Here is a 16315-nt window from a genome sequence, read left to right as displayed (position 1 = left end):
CGGAGAGGGAAAGTCTCTGCCCAGTGGAGATACGCGGAAGGCGTCTGGATCCCGAAGGAAGAGAACTCCAGCAACATCGAGCAGTTTCGTATAATCTCGCTGCTCAGCGTTGAGAGCAAGATTTTCTTTAAGATCCTGTCCCAACGACTTACCGAGTTCCTCTTGAAGAACGCCTACATAGACACCTCTGTCCAGAAGGGGGGAGTACCTGGAGTGCCTGGGTGCCTGGAGCATACAGGAGTGGTGACACAGTTGATCCGGGAGGCAAGGGAGAGCAAAGGAGATTTGGCAACTCTCTGGCTTGACTTAACCAACGCCTACGGATCTATCCCGCACAAACTTGTTGAAATAGCTCTGACAAGACACCATGTTCCTGGGAAAATCTGCAACCTCATCATGGACTACTACAACTTCGAAGCAAGAGTCTCCTCAAGCCAAGTAACATCTGCCTGGCACCGCCTGGAGAAGGGCATAATCACTGGTTGTACAATCTCAGTGTCACTCTTCTCCTTGGCAATGAACATGATTGTCAAGTCTGCGGAGGTTGAATGCAGAGGGCCAAAATCAAGATCTGGGACCCGGCAGCCCCCCATAAGAGCTTTTATGGATGACTTGACAGTGATGACCACATCTGTGCCTGGGTGCAGGTGGCTCCTCCAGGGGCTTGAACGGCTCATCACATGGGCAAAGATGAGCTTCAAGCCAGCAAAGTCCAGGTCTCTGGTCCTAAAGAAAGGTAAAGTGGCCGACCATTTCCGCTTTACTGTTGGAGGCTACTTGATTCCAACGGTGACCGAAAGACCTGTCAAGAGCCTGGGCAAGATCTTTGATAGCTCCCTGAAGGACGCAGTGGCTTTGCAGCAGACAAAGAGCGACCTGACCTCATGGCTCACAGCCATCGACAAATCTGGTCTCCCAGGAAAGTTTAAAGCCTGGATGTACCAACACGGAGTCTTGCCTAGAATACTCTGGCCTCTTTTAATCTACGAGGTACCAATGACAACGGTTGAGGTACTAGAGAAGACCATCAGCCAGTTCCTAAGGAGATGGCTGGGGCTCCCTCGGTCCTTAAGCAGCATTGCTCTTTATGGCCATTCCACCAAGCTGCAGCTCCCTCTCAGGGGACTGTCGGAGGAATTCAAGGTCACCCGCTCCAGAGAGGTAATGATGTACAGGGACTCCGCAGATGTCAAGGTAGCCTCGGCAGGAATCGTTGTTAAGACCGGGAGGAAATGGCAGGCACAAGAAGCCGTAAGCAGAGCAGAGGCGCGGCTGAGGCACAAAACCTTGTTGGGTACTGTGGCAAGGGGGAGGGCAGGCCTCGGCAGCTTTCCAAAGCCACGTTGGGACCGGGCCCGTGGCAAGGAGAAGCGCCAACTGGTCCAAGAGGAGATCCGTGCAGAGGTGGAGGAAGAACGTTGCTGCCGGATGGTCAGCATGTCCAAACAAGGGGCGTGGACAAGGTGGGAGCATGCAGAACCTCGAAAACTCACCTGGGCAGAGCTCTGGAGAGCTGAACCTCTGCGCACAAAATTCCTCATACAGTCTGTGTACGATGTCCTCCCATGCCCCGCCAACCTGCACATCTGGGGCCTAGCAGACACTCCGGAGTGCAAACTGTGCCAGAGGAGGGGCACCTTGGAGCACATCCTGAGCTGTTGCCCAAAGGCACTAGGGGAGGGGCGGTATCGCTGGCGCCACGACCAAGTTTTAAAAGCCCTGGCGGATTCTATCTGCGCAGCGATACAAAACAGCAAGTCCCAGGCCGCCCCGAAGCAGTCAATCACCTTCATCAGAGCAGGACAGAAGGCAAGCTGTCAGCCCAACTTCTCAGGAGGGCTCCTGGCCACCGCTCGTGACTGGCAGCTCCATGTTGACCTGGGAAGGCAACTCAAGTTCCCGGCCAATATCGCTACCACGTCACTCCGCCCAGACATGGTGTTAACATCGGAGTCAACCAAGCAAGTGGTGCTACTGGAGCTGACTGTCCCCTGGGAGGAGCGAATTGACGAAGCAAATGAGCGTAAGAGGGCCAAATACGCTGAGCTCACTGTAGAGTGTCGGAGTAACGGCTGGAGAGCCCGCTGTGAACCAGTCGAAATTGGGTGCAGGGGTTTTGCTGGTCACTCACTACAGCGTGTGTTCAGAATCCTTGGGATCAGAGGACTGCAGTCGAGAAAAGCCACCAAGAACATCCTAGAGGCCGCAGAAAAGGCCTCCCGGTGGCTGTGGATCCGTAGGGGGGATCCGTGGTGCGCTACTTGGACACAGGCCGGGGTCTGATCACCCCCGGCTGGGTCGCCCGGGCGAGGGTGTCTGATGATTAAAGACCCGAAACACCCTATGACCCCGGGTTTATCACTGATGACGTGTCCAAGCATCACCGTGAGGTGTATTCAAGTTCTACCTGAGTGGCTGGACAGGACATATTAAATAAATAAATAAAATAAAATGAAAATTAATACATGTAAATAATTGCTGTGGCTGCAAGGTAGTTGGTGCCTGTCGTGGTGGTAATCCTACAACCGTTGGTGGACACCGGCGATGAGGGATGCCGTCAAGCTGAAGAAGGAGTCCTATCGGGTTCTTTTGGCTCATAGGACTCCTGAAGCAGCGGACAGGCACCGACAGGCCAAGCGGTGTGCGGCTTCAGTGGTCGCAGAGGCAAAAACTCGGACATGGGAGGAGTTCGGGGAAGCCATGAAAAACGACTTCCGGACGGCTTCGAAGCGATTCTGGACCACCATCCGCCGCCTCAGGAAGGGGAAGCAGTGCACTGTCAACACCGTGTATGGTGAGGATGGTGTTCTGCTGACCTCGACTGCGGATGTTGTGGATCGGTGGAGGGAATACTTCGAAGACCTCCTCAATCCCACCAACTAGTCTTCCTATGAGGAAGCAGTGCCTGGGGAGTCTGTGGTGGGCTCTCCTATTTCTTGGGCTGAGGTTGCTGAGGTAGTTAAAAAGCTCCTCGGTGGCAGGGCCCCTGGAGTAGATGAGATCCGCCCGGAGTTCCTTAAGGCTTTGGATGCTGTGGGGCTGTCTTGGTTGACAAGACTCTGCAGCAACGCGTGGACTTCGGGGGCGGTACCTCTGGATTGGCAGACCGGGGTGGTGGTTCCTCTCTTTAAGAAGGGGAACCGGAGGGTGTGTTCCAACTATCGTGGGATCACACTCCTCAGCCTTCCCGGTAAGGTCTATTCAGGTGTACTGGAGAGGAGGCTACGCCGGATAGTCGAACCTCGGATTCAGGAGGAACAGTGTGGTTTTCGTCCTGGTCGTGGAACTGTGGACCAGCTCTATACTCTCGGCAGGGTTCTTGAGGGTGCATGGGAGTTTGCCCAACCAGTCTACATGTGCTTTGTGGACTTGGAGAAGGCATTCGACCGTGTCCCTCGGGAAGTCCTTTGGGGAGTGCTCAGAGAGTATCGGGTATCGGACTGTCTGATTGTGGCGGTCCGCTCCCTGTATGATCAATGTCAGAGCTTGGTCCGCATTGCCGGCAGTAAGTCGGACACGTTTCCAGTGAGGGTTGGACTCCGCCAAGGCTGCCCTCTGTCACCGATTCTGTTCATAACTTTTATGGACAGAATTTCTAGGCGCAGTCAAGGCGTTGAGGGGATCCGGTTTGGTGGCTGCAGGATTAGGTCTCTGCTTTTGCGGATGATGTGGTCCTGATGGCTTCATCTGGCCAGGATCTTCAGCTCTCACTGGATCGGTTCGCAGCCGAGTGTGAAGCGACTGGGATGAGAATCAGCACCTCCAAGTCCGAGTCCATGGTTCTCTCCCGGAAAATGGTGGAGTGCCATCTCCGGGTTGCGGAGGAGACCCTGCCCCAAGTGGAGGAGTTCAAGTACCTCGGAGTCTTGTTCACGAGTGAGGGAAGGGTGGATCGCGAGATCGACAGGCGGATCGGTGCGGCCTCTTCAGTAATGCGGACGCTGTATCGATCCGTTGTGGTGAGGAAGGAGCTGAGCCGGAAGGCAGAGCTCTCAATTTACCGGTCGATCTACGTTCCCATCCTCACCTATGGTCATGAGCTTTGGGTTATGACCGAAAGGACAAGATCACGGGTACAAGCGGCCGAAATGAGTTTCCTCCGCCGGGTGGCGGGTCTCTCCCTTAGAGATACGGTGAGAAGCTCTGTCATCCGGGGGGCGCTCAAAGTAAAGCCGCTGCTCCTCCACATCGAGAGAAACCAGATGAGGTGGTTCGGGCATCTGGTCAGGATGCCACCCGAACGCCTCCCTAGGGAGGTGTTTAGGGCACGTCCGACCGGTAGGAGGCCACGGGTAAGACCCAGGACACGTTGGGTAGACTATGTCTCCCGGCTGGCCTGGGAACGCCTCGGGATCCCCCGGGAAGAGCTGGAAGAAGTGGCTGGGGAGAGGGAAGTCTGGGCTTCCCTGCTTAGGCTGCTGCCCCCGCGACCCGACCTTGGATAAGCGGAAGAAGATGGATGGATGGATGGACATGTAAATAAAATGTTTCTAAAAATAGGTGGGTGCGGCTTATATTTAGGTGTGCCAGATAGCCCCAAAATTATGCACGTCATTTTAAAATATTTTATAATAAAATTTTGATGCCATGTTCGAATGACATCTCCATGTAACCAAAATTTGAATTTATATAAGTTAAAATGATCTGATGATAGGAATGAGCCGCAATTACAGGGGCTCAGTCATAACATTTTAACCTTACGTCTTGATTATCTGCTAAATAAAACATGTTTGTTCGGTACTTATGAAAGCGGTTCATTTTGATGAAAGCGGCACGTTGCTAGTTTGAAGATCAAAGATCATCAGTGTTCATTTTCACATCTAATTTCATCATGATCTTCTGTTCAAATTAAGACTGCAGACATTAACACCAATGATGCATCATGCAAGTTTGGTTTAGAATGGGACTGTTGATTCTTTTCAAAATAAAGGGGACCACAAAAAAGTCATAATTTGCTTATTTCAACAGAACATCTTACGATACATTAAACATAAGTTTCTTATTGCAATCAAAGAATAATTTTGACCCTAAATAAAATAGTGAATATATTAGAAAACTTGTCCTTTAGTAGTCAATAATAGGGGTGTGGGAAAAAATGTATTCAAATTCAAATCGCCATTCTCACGTTGTACGATTCAGTATCGATTCTCATTTTTCAAAAATTGATTTTTTTATTTTTATTTATTTATTTTTTTATATATATTTTTTAATTAATCAATCCAACAAAACAATACACAGCAATACCATAATAATGCAATCCAATTCCAAAACCAAACCCGACCCAGCAACACTCAGAACAGCAATAAACAGAGCAGTTGAGAGGACACATGACACAGAACAATCCAAAAGTAGTGAAACAAAAATGAATAATATCAACAACAGTATCAATATTAGTTACAATTTCAACATAGCAGTAATTAGAAATCCCCCATTGACATTATCATTAGACATTTATTTAAAAAAAAAAAAAAAAAAATGAAAATGAACAATAGTGTCACAGTGGCTTACACTTGCATCGCATCTCATAAGCTTGACAACACACTGTGTACAATATTTTCACAAAGATAAAATAAGTCATATTTTTGGTTCATTTAACAGTTAAAAAAAATGTACATTATTGCAATCAGTTGATAAAACATTGTCCTTTACAATTATAAAAGCTTTTTACAAAAATCTACTACTCTGCTTGCATGTCAGCAGACTGGGGTGGATCCTGCTGAAATCCTATGTATTGAATGAAAAGAGAATCGTTTTGAACCGGAAAAATATCGTTTTTGAATCGAGAATCGCGTTGAATCGAAAAAATCGATTTATAATCGAATCGTGACCCCATGAATCGATATTGAATCGATTCATGGGACACCCAAAGATTCGCAGCCCTAGTAAATAAGCAAACAAAGGTTAGTAATTTGGCTGCTGACATATGCAGTAACATATTGTGTAATTTATCATTCTATTATTTTGTCAAAATGATGAGGGACAAGCGGTAGAAAATAGATTATCAATCTACAATACAGTAACGTTTTAGATTCATTAGTGCCGCGGTACTTTATTAGTACCGGTATGTCGTACAACCCTAAATGGGACTTAAGCAGTTGGGGTCAGCTAAGCAGGATAATACAGTCTTAACAGTCACTGTGTGTTTTCTCCATTTGACGTGATTCCTGCTCTGTTTCACATCAACTATTTCCACGAATTCCAGCAATGACAGCACACTCTCTCTCCTTTCAACCCCCATGAGCTGAGTGTAAATCCGCTGAGTATTAAGAGGATCATTTCTTTGTTTTACGACAAGCTCGAAGAAAGGGAAGAAAAAAACGCATCAACCATGGAAAAATCTGCAAAAAAAACCTAAGAGCAGACACACACATGCAAATATGTATCGCATAGTGTCAGCACTAATGTCGTATTCATGAAAACCTTGGGCTGTGCAGCAAATATTTGCCGTCATGATTTATCCCGCTTTCCTCAAGGCCAAAGTGTTGAGAAATATCCATTGTGTCTGCACATGTTTGTGAGTGCGGTTCACAAGCTCACACGCTCAGACTACATTGCACTTCCTTCTTGTCGTGTCCTCATTTGATATTCAGTAGATGGTCACACTTTGCATAAAAATACCTTCCGGCGCTTTCCAGTCTGCCTTTCTTTTTTATTTGACCTTATTTTTTTTTCTGGGATTCGGCGGAGAGGATCTTCCCAATGCACCCTGTCATCTTCTCAGACACACCCTCCTCCCAGGCCGCCGCCCTCCAGGCACTGCACCTGGGTACAACGCACACACACCGTTCAATGTGTGCACGCATACACACATGTAGTTACACATTCACCAACAACAACTGCGAATAAAGAAAAATACCGTATTTTCTTGACCATAGGGCGCACCGGATTATTAGGCGCACTGCTGATGAGCGGGTCTATTCAGGTCTTTTTTCATACAAAAGGCGCGCCAGATTATAAGGCGCATTACAGGGGTCATATTATGATTATTTTCTAAATGTAACACTTCTTTGTGGTCTACATAACATGTGATGGTGGTTCTTTGGTCAAAATGTTGCATAGATTATGTTTTACAGACCATCTCCTAGGCGCTTTCTGACAGTCGCTTCAGGATGCGCCGTTTTGTCGGTCTTATTTATGTGGCTCACCTTAGGCAGCGTCTTTTCAACGTCATCCTTGTTGTAGCGTGCAAGGACGGGAGTGGAAGAAGTGTCAAAATATGGAGCAAACTGTTTTAACATACTTGCCAACCCTCCCGGATTTTCTGGGAGACTCCCGAAATTCAGCGCCTCTCCCGAAAACCTCCCGGGCCAAATTTTCTTCCGAAAATCTCCCGGAATTCACGCCCCCTCCAGCTCCATGCGGACCTGTGTCCGCTTTCCCACAATATAAACAGCGTGCCTGCCCAATCACATTATAACAGTAGAATGATGGAGGGCGAGTTCTTGGTTTCTTATGTGGGTTTATTGTTCGGCAGTTTCATTAACGTCCTCCATGCGCGGCAACAACACACAACAACAGCAGTCACGTTTTCGTCTACCGTAAAGCAGTTCGTCTGCCGTAAACAGCAATGTTGTGACACTCTTAAACAGGACAATACTGCCATCTACTGTACATGCATATGAACATCTAGGGCTTTTAGAGAGTGCAGTGTACAACTGCGCACACAACAAGAAGACGAAGCAGAATGCATCATCAGAGAGGGTGTTCAGCATGGTTAGAAAAATAGTGACAGAGAATAGAACAAGGATGGACAATTCAACCCTTAACTCAACAATGAGTAGATGAGTGTTGTGTGTGTGTATTTGTGTAAATAAATGAACACTGAAAATCAAGTATTTTATATATATATATATATATATATATATATATATAAAATAAATATATATTTATAGCTACAATTCACTGAAAGTCAAGTATTTCTTATATATATATGAAATACTTGACTTGGTGAATTCTAGCTGTAAATATACTCCTCCCCTCTTAACCACGGCCCCAACCTCGCCCCCGCCCCCAACCACGCTCCCACCCCCCACCTCCCGAAATCGGAGGTCTCAAGGTTGGCAAGTATGGTTTTAATGACATTCAGACTTTACTTAAATCAATAACGGAGCAGCATCTCCTCACCCGTCGCTCACTAGTGCAATAACAAAGCCGGAAATGTGTCCCATGAAAAAAACGTCCGACCGGAAACCTCTAATAACTAAAGTTCCTTGGGTGAATAATGTAAACTCACTACACCGGTATGTTTTAGCACTATCATGGCGAGTTTACTGACAGATATAAGTAAGAACTTTACACTACTTTATATTAGAAATGGCAACAGCGGAGGATGAATGTCACATAACAAGAAGAGAGAGAAAAAGAAGAAGCTTATCAACTTCGGTGTCGGCACCGACTACAAAGGCGGACGCAAATTTTCAGGACTTATGCAGATCCCAAATACAGATCAGCAGGTACCAGACGGTAAGAAATGTTGCTTTTGCATAATATTGCGAAACAAAACCCCAGATTATATATCTTACCTTATACACACACCATGATAATACTCCTATGTTGAAGTACAGTACAATCCATCAAGTGGTGCTACTTCATAGCTTACCAAAGTCGTACTAAAGATTTTTGAGCGCCGTGTGTAATGTTCTATATTTTCAATGGAACATATAAAATGTTGGTGTTGTTTACTTGAGTAATATTGCAGTCTACACACATCTCTTATGTGTGACTGCCATCATATTGCAGTCTACATGTATCTCTTATGTGTAACTGCCATCTACTGGTCACACTTATCATTTCACCATGTACCAAATAAAAGAGCTTCGAGGTCGGTAAGCACAACCAAAATTATTCCGTACGTAAGGCGCACTGTCAAGTTTTGAGAAAATGAAAGGATTTTAAGTGCGTCTTATAGTCCGAAAAATACGGCACACAACAACACACAGTAGGCAAAATTGTTTGCAGCACTCAAGGGTGAACTAGCCATCATGAGGAGGTTTCTCAAGATGTCACACAATCACCTGGGAGATGATACATGCACAGCCACACACACATAACGCATTGATCTTCCTCGAGGATATTGATTAGCCAACCCCCTATCCTGACCAGAGGATGCCAGCTGTGTCAAGTCATTTACTTCTTGAAGCTCTCCCGCAAGGAGGCTGAAAATAACAACGCTGCAAGAGACATCTTAAAGGGGAAATTCCGCCGGCTCCAAAAGGCCAAGGTGTCCACTGGGAAATGGTTGACTGAGGTGGCAGGTGCTCCGAGCCATTCGTTTTAACCTTTGCCCCCGGTTCAACGCAACAAGGTGCATGTTTATGTGGCAATATACAGTGCACAGTGTAACCACTCCCTGGTCAGTGTGTACGTTTTCATGGAATGTGGAATAGGGAGTGACAGTGATTATGTTCTTTTCAGATTTTTTAAGGACTGGCAAAATAGCAATTTTTTTTTATTTTGCCTGATAAATTATTTATGTCATTTAACACTATCATTAAGTAAAGAAGTGACACAATGTAGTAATGTGAATTACTTTAAGTAACTGTTCAAACTACAAGTGTTTACAAAGTACAAAGAAGAAGAATACTGGTAAATGTCTTGAACTTGAGTAAAAAAAAAAGAAAAAAAAAGGAGATATTATTTATCTCATCAAAAGTGACTTACCTTGTTAGAAAACACTACACAGATTATAATGTGTAAAATGTTTGAAATGTGTACATAGAGTACATGAGTAAACGTGTGTGAGTAATTAATATGAAGTGGAAAAGGGGTGGGATTAATTAAACACTGCTTCTTTCTACTCATTTTTAAACATGTTGCAAATTTTTTTTTTTTAAATGTGATGCATCATTTTGAAACTGTATATGTTCAAATAAAACCAATCTTAATCTGACTCATTTCTACGACTGTAAGATTTAGCTGAATGCCCCTCTGGTCCCACAATTGTGAATCTGAGCAAAATGATCTCGAAAAATATGCATAAGTTATTGGGGGATGTTGAAAATCTGACCATGTCATTCACAGTGATGGGCAGTAACAAGCTACATGTAGCTAAGATTTGCAGCTTTACTACATTTTCCAGTAGCTTGGCGGTAGCTTAGCTACATTTTAACGAGCAGCTTTCCTGTAGCTTAGCTACTTTTAGACCCAGGTAGCGAGGTAGCTTACTTCAAAGCTACAAGCTACAAAGAGAAAAAATAGACTGTGAATCCAGGCCAAAAAAAAATATGGAGAAAATACAATGACCTGGATGAATGACAACTTCCATACATACGGAGAAAATCCATGATGATTGGTTGGTGTTCGTATGATGAGTCACAATTGGCTAAGGTTAGGGCGAAACATTACAGACTGGCCAATCAGAGGATAGATAAGATGGGTCACCAAAAGTAGCATGCAAAATCATAACAGATATGCACTCATGTCACATGACGACGAGGGAGTCCGAGACAGAGGGACGCTTCAAGCTGACCACTCAAAAAAAAAAAAAAATGCGGGAAATTCTCTCCTGCATATTATATTTTTTCTTTAGTGATGAAGACGACATCCAGGAAACTCACAATAGTGCGTGTCCTTAGTCATATTCAGACAAATGTATGTTTAGAGAAAACAATGCCCAAAACCTTAGTTTTTAGTTGTTTGCTCTGTAAACCAAAATCATAACTGCTCTCTTCATCTAAAACGTCAAACACAAATTTAGGAACACACACGAAGGTGAGTTGAGTTCATGAAAAGTTTTACTACACATAACCATTACCAACTGCTACCAAACAACACACAAGTCATATTTTTTGTCAAGATAGAGATAGATGCTGTTTTTTACTGTAAGCAGAGAAAATGAATAACATGGGTGGGCCAAAGAAAAGGCGAACTAAAAATAAATACATACAGTGGGATGCGGGGACCCCTAAAGGCCCTTGAATGGTGTCCCCAGCTAGATGACAGATAGTTAATAATAATGAAGCCCTATTGGGTCCATTTGTACACTCTCAGTTACATTGACATTGATATTATACATGTGGGTCCATAAATATGAATGTCGTCAAATGTAGCTTCGATGTAGCAAGCTACTTTTGCCATTTAGTTTGTAATGTAGCTTTCTCCAATTCTCCGGGGTTAGCTTCCCCTGTAGCTTAGCTACATTTAATCGAGAGTAACTTGTAGCTTAGCTTACTACATTTTCCAAGTAGCTTGCCAATCACTGGGTATGATTTATGATTTACATCTAAGTTATAATAATCTCTCTCTTTCTCGCTCTCTCTCCTCCTCTCTCTCTCTCCCTCTCTCTCTACATTATATATATATATATATATATATATATATATATATATATATATATATATATATATATATATATATATATATATATATATATATATATATGCAATTACTGTTTTGTATTATTTTCATTTGACAAGGACAATCATTTTATCATTAATAGTCCAAACTGGCCCACCTGCACTGGCCCCTGGTACACATAAGATACCATTTTAAGGTTTTGTTACTTATGTACAAATTACTATCAATTAATCAGTCAATCAAAGTTGATTTATATAGCCTTTAACCACAAATACCTCAAAGGGCTGCACAAACCATAATGACATCCTCGGCTCTGATCCCACATCAGGGCAAGAAAAAGCTCAGCCCAACTCGGTGACCGGTGCAATGAATGCGGAGTGTATATGGTTATTAACGTGAGAGTCCAGTCCATAGTGAAAACAGCAGGAGATCCTCTTGCAGAAACGTTACCAACTGATGCAGAGGAGTGGGCCGACTTGGAACAGCTAGCACAACCTCCGTGGAAACTGATACGTGGCCACCTGATAACCTCTCCGCGCAGGAGAGGGGGGTTGATCAGAAAAGAGAGACGGCAGATCAACTAGTCTAAAAAGGGGTCTATTTAAAGGCTAGAGTATACAAATGGGACTTAAATGCATCTACTGAGGTAGCATCTCTAACTGATACCGGTAGGGCATTCCAGAGTACTGGAGCCCGAATAGAAAATGCTCTATAGCCCTGAGACTTTTGGGGGGTTCTTGAAATCACTAATAACATACTTGCCAACCTTGAGACCTCCGATTTCGGGAGGTGGGGGGTGGGGGGCGTGGTCGGGGTGGGGTGGGGGCGGGGCTAAGAGGGGAGGAGTATATTTACAGTTAGAATTCACCAAGTCAAGTATTTCATATATATATATATATAAGAAATACTTGACTTTCAGTGAATTCTAGCTGTATATATATTTATTTTATTATATATATATATATATATATATATATATATATATATATATATATATATATATATATATATATATATATATATATATATATACAATATATATATATATATAAATTAAAAAAATACTTGAATTTCAGTGTTCATTTATTTACACATACACACACATAACACTCATCTACTCATTGTTGAGTTAAGGGTTGAATTGTCCATCCTTGTTCTATTCTCTGTCACTATTTTTCTAACCATGCTGAACACCCTTTCGCAGGTACACAGAAAGGTTTCGAGTACCACCAAAAAAACTGAATCTCTGAAGACAGTATAAAAATCTGTGTTAAAGGTGTACAAATACTGTTTGTATAATAAGCATGTTATTTTTTTACAAATGAGGGTTAAGAGTTCAGCACTAAAAAAAAAAAAAGAATGTGGCTTAAGTACAGTTTTTTAATTGAGCTGCTGCATTTTTTGGTTGGGTTGTTTATTTATTTTGAGTAACTTCTATACATTTCTAAAAGGGGAATAATGTAATAGAGTTATCTATGTTTGTCTGTTGCCATCTCCTGGTGAATGTTGGCTATAGCGTACTGGGGTTACTTTTTGGTTGGTCAACGATTTACGTGGTGTTGCGCACTTGACGTCACTCAGGTCCGCATGGAGCTGGAGGGGGCGTGGCTTCCAGCTCCGCCTGAATTTCGGGAGATTTTCGTGAGAAAATTTGTCCCGGGAGGAATTTCGGGAGTCTCCCGGAAAATCCGGGAGGGTTGGCAAGTATGCTAATAAGCCGGAGTTCTTAGAACGCAGACTTCTGGCCAGGACATAGGGTACAATACAATCGGCAAGATAGGCTGGAGCTAGACCGTGTAGTATTTTATATGTAAGTAGTAAAACCTTAAAGTCACATCTTAAGTGCACAGGAAGCCAGTGCAGGTGAGCCAGTATAGGCGTAATATGATCAAACTTTCTTGTTCTTGTCAAAAGTCTAGCAGCCGCATTTTGTACCAACTGTAATCTTTTAATGCTAGACATAGGGAGACCTAAAAATAACATGTTGCAGTAATCGAGACGGGACGTAACGGACACATTAATAACAAAATGGAACACATTTAAGCGATATTAAATAGATGAAAGAAGGCCGTTTTAGTAACACTCTTAATGTGTGACTCAAACATGAGAGTTGGGTCAAAGATAATACCCAGATTCTTTACCGAGTCGCTTTCTTAATTGTTTTGTTGTCAAATGTTAAAGTGGTATTATTAAATACCGTATTTTCCGCACTATAAGCCGCCCCGGGTTATTAGCCGCACCTTCAATGAATGGCATATTTCAAAACTTTGTTCACCTATAAGCCGCCCCGGGTTATAAGCCGCGCCTACGCTGCGCTAAAGGGAATGTCAAAAAAACATACAGATAGGTTAGTCAAACTTTAATAATATATTACAAACCAGCGTTCTAACAACTCTGTTCACCCCCAAAATGTAACGTGCAAATGCGCAATCACAAAAATAGTAATACTCAAAATAGTGCAGAGCAATAGCAACATCAATAACTCAACATTGCTCGAACGTTAATGTCACACAACACACAAAATAAACATTTAAAGCTCACTTTCTGAAGTTATTCCTCATCCATAAATCCCTCGAATTCTTCTTCAGTGTCTGAATTAAAAAGTTGGGCGAAAACGGCATCCAAAATGGCCGGCTCCGTCTCGTCGAAGTCATCAGAGTCAATGTTGCTGTTGTTGTCCAGCAGTTCCGTGAATCCTGCCTTCCGGAAAGCTCGGACCCCAGTTGAGACCGATTTATCCGCCCAGGCATTTACAATCCACTGGCAGATGTTGGCGTATGTCGTCCGGTGCTGTCTCCCTGTCTTAGTGGCGCAGGTCATCTTGTTGCTTCCTCTACCTACGCACCATTGATTCATTTATGTTCAATTCTCTCGCTGCTGCTCTATTTTCGTGTTCTACTGCGTGACTTATTGCCTTGAGTTTGAATTCTGCGTTGTACGCGTGTCTCTTAATAGGAGCCATTTTGTGGTCTTTACAGATGTAAACACAAAAATGAAATGAAACGTAATACCCGCGCGCTTCTTCTTCTACGGGAGCGGGTGCTTACCTTGGTGGTTGCTTACAGTAGAAGAAGAAGCGCTTCCTCTTCTATGGGGGCGGGTGCTTACCTTGGCGGTTGCTTACCGTAGAAGAAGCGCTTCCTCTTCTACGGGGAAAAAAGATGGCGGCTGTTTACCGTAGTTGCGAGACCTAAACTTTATGAAAATGAATATTAATATTAATCCATATATAAGGCGCACCGGGTTATAAGCCGCACTGTCAGCTTTTGAGAAAATTTGTGGTTTTTAGGTGCGGCTTATAGTGCGGAAAATACGGTAGGTGTCGGTGTCTAGCAGGACTGATAATCAACATTTCCATTTGTTTAGCGTTGAGTTGTAAAAAGTTAGTGGACATCCATGGTTTCATTTCATTCAGACACGCCTCCAGCTGACTACAATCTGGCATGTTGGGGCATGTAGAGTTGGGTGTCATCAGCATAACACTGAAAGCTAACACCGTATTTGCGTATGATGTCACCTCGAGGCAGCATGTAGATGCTGAAGAGTGCAGGGCCAAGAACCAAACCCTGTGGAACTCCACACATCCCATAATAACTCATGTTTTTATGGGAAACGCACTGCATCCTGTCAGTAAAATAGGCGTTAAAAAAACTAAAAAAGGAAAACTGTGACATACCAACACGTGTTTTGATACGTTCTTATAGAATGTTATGATCGACGGTATCGAAAGCAGCGCTGTGATCAAATAGCAGCAACATGGAGGATGCATGTATATATATCATTAGTCACTTTTATGAGGGCTGTCTCCGCAGAGTGATTTGCCCTGAAACCGGACTGAAAGGGTCCACAGAGATTGTTAGACGCTAATTGTTCATTTAGCTGCTATGCAACAACTTTGTCGAGGATTTTGGAGATAAAAGGAAGGTGGGACACCGGCCGGTAGTTCACCATGAGGTCAGGATCGAGGTTAGGTCTTTTGAGCAGAGGATGAATAACCGCTGTTATAATAGGGATGTTTAAGGTTTTAGTCATGACATTATTGTAATGAACTGTAAAGGCATTCAGAGTGTAAGGTGGAATGATTTCTGCAAATCAACACAAATGATTCCTGGCTAAAAAGCAGTTAAACACATAATTCAGACTGTTTCATGTACACAACTGACAGTGTATTCATTTGGGAAAAGTGCACACAGTCACACAACTCTGGATAAAATTGCATTTCTGTACTTTTATGATTATTTTTTTTATTATCTACAGGAGCTCAGGAGTCGACGTGTCCATTTAAAGCAATAGGCATCAAGGGAAATTAACTTTGTGTATCCACATTCTTATTCCCATTTGCACCTAAATGTAATGTACCGGTATGTAATGTACCCTCCATCCAAAAAGGTTGCTCTAGTTTTTGCTTACTGACTAAAAAAACAAGAGTGAAAACAACACCTCTCGCATTTACGGAGGTAATAAATCATGCAAATATTTCCTGAGCGATCATAGCCTTGAGAAAACACAGGTAATTTTTTTTTTACAATATATTCCACCCTTGTGGTCATAGTTTGAAAGGAAAAAGTGTAAAATAACCAATAAAAAAGTAGAATAATAAAATAGAATAAATAATTTTACAAAATAAAATAGGCAGATTACCATCTACATTGGAATCATAGGTTATATTACAACATCTAGCAAGATACTCACAATGTAAAATTTGAAAATATAGTGATCTAACTCTTGGACGTGTCATATTTAAATTGGTTTCTGTATGATTCCAATTAATTTTTAGTTAAAATTAGTTAAACCTGAGATGAGGCTGCGTGAGCTCAGCCTATCCTCTGATTGCACAGTCCTTCATAAACGGGTTTGTAAGGCACCTGCCAGTTTGTCGACAATATAATGTTTGCAGATTATACACTATGGGCTTGATGTGCTAAGATCCCAAATAAAAACCGCTATGCAAATATAAAATTGTGAGTGCTATCAGTGATCTACTAAAACTGTGTGTAAAATTGATAACAAGTGCAAAAGT

At 43.1% G+C, this 16315-nt stretch overlaps 1 pseudogene; it reads left to right on the top strand.

Moving 5' to 3' along the window:
* The window catches only part of LOC133623300 (uncharacterized), a 3353-nt pseudogene extending 954 nt beyond the window's left edge, over positions 1-2399 (top strand).
* The last annotated feature ends 13916 nt before the right edge of the window (positions 2400-16315 follow it).

Source organism: Nerophis lumbriciformis, linkage group LG12 (assembly GCF_033978685.3).
Source record: "Nerophis lumbriciformis linkage group LG12, RoL_Nlum_v2.1, whole genome shotgun sequence".
NCBI classification, from domain to species: domain Eukaryota; kingdom Metazoa; phylum Chordata; class Actinopteri; order Syngnathiformes; family Syngnathidae; genus Nerophis; species Nerophis lumbriciformis.
The sequence above is the reverse complement of the archived record's forward strand: the minus strand, read 5'-3'. Positions and strand labels throughout refer to the sequence as shown.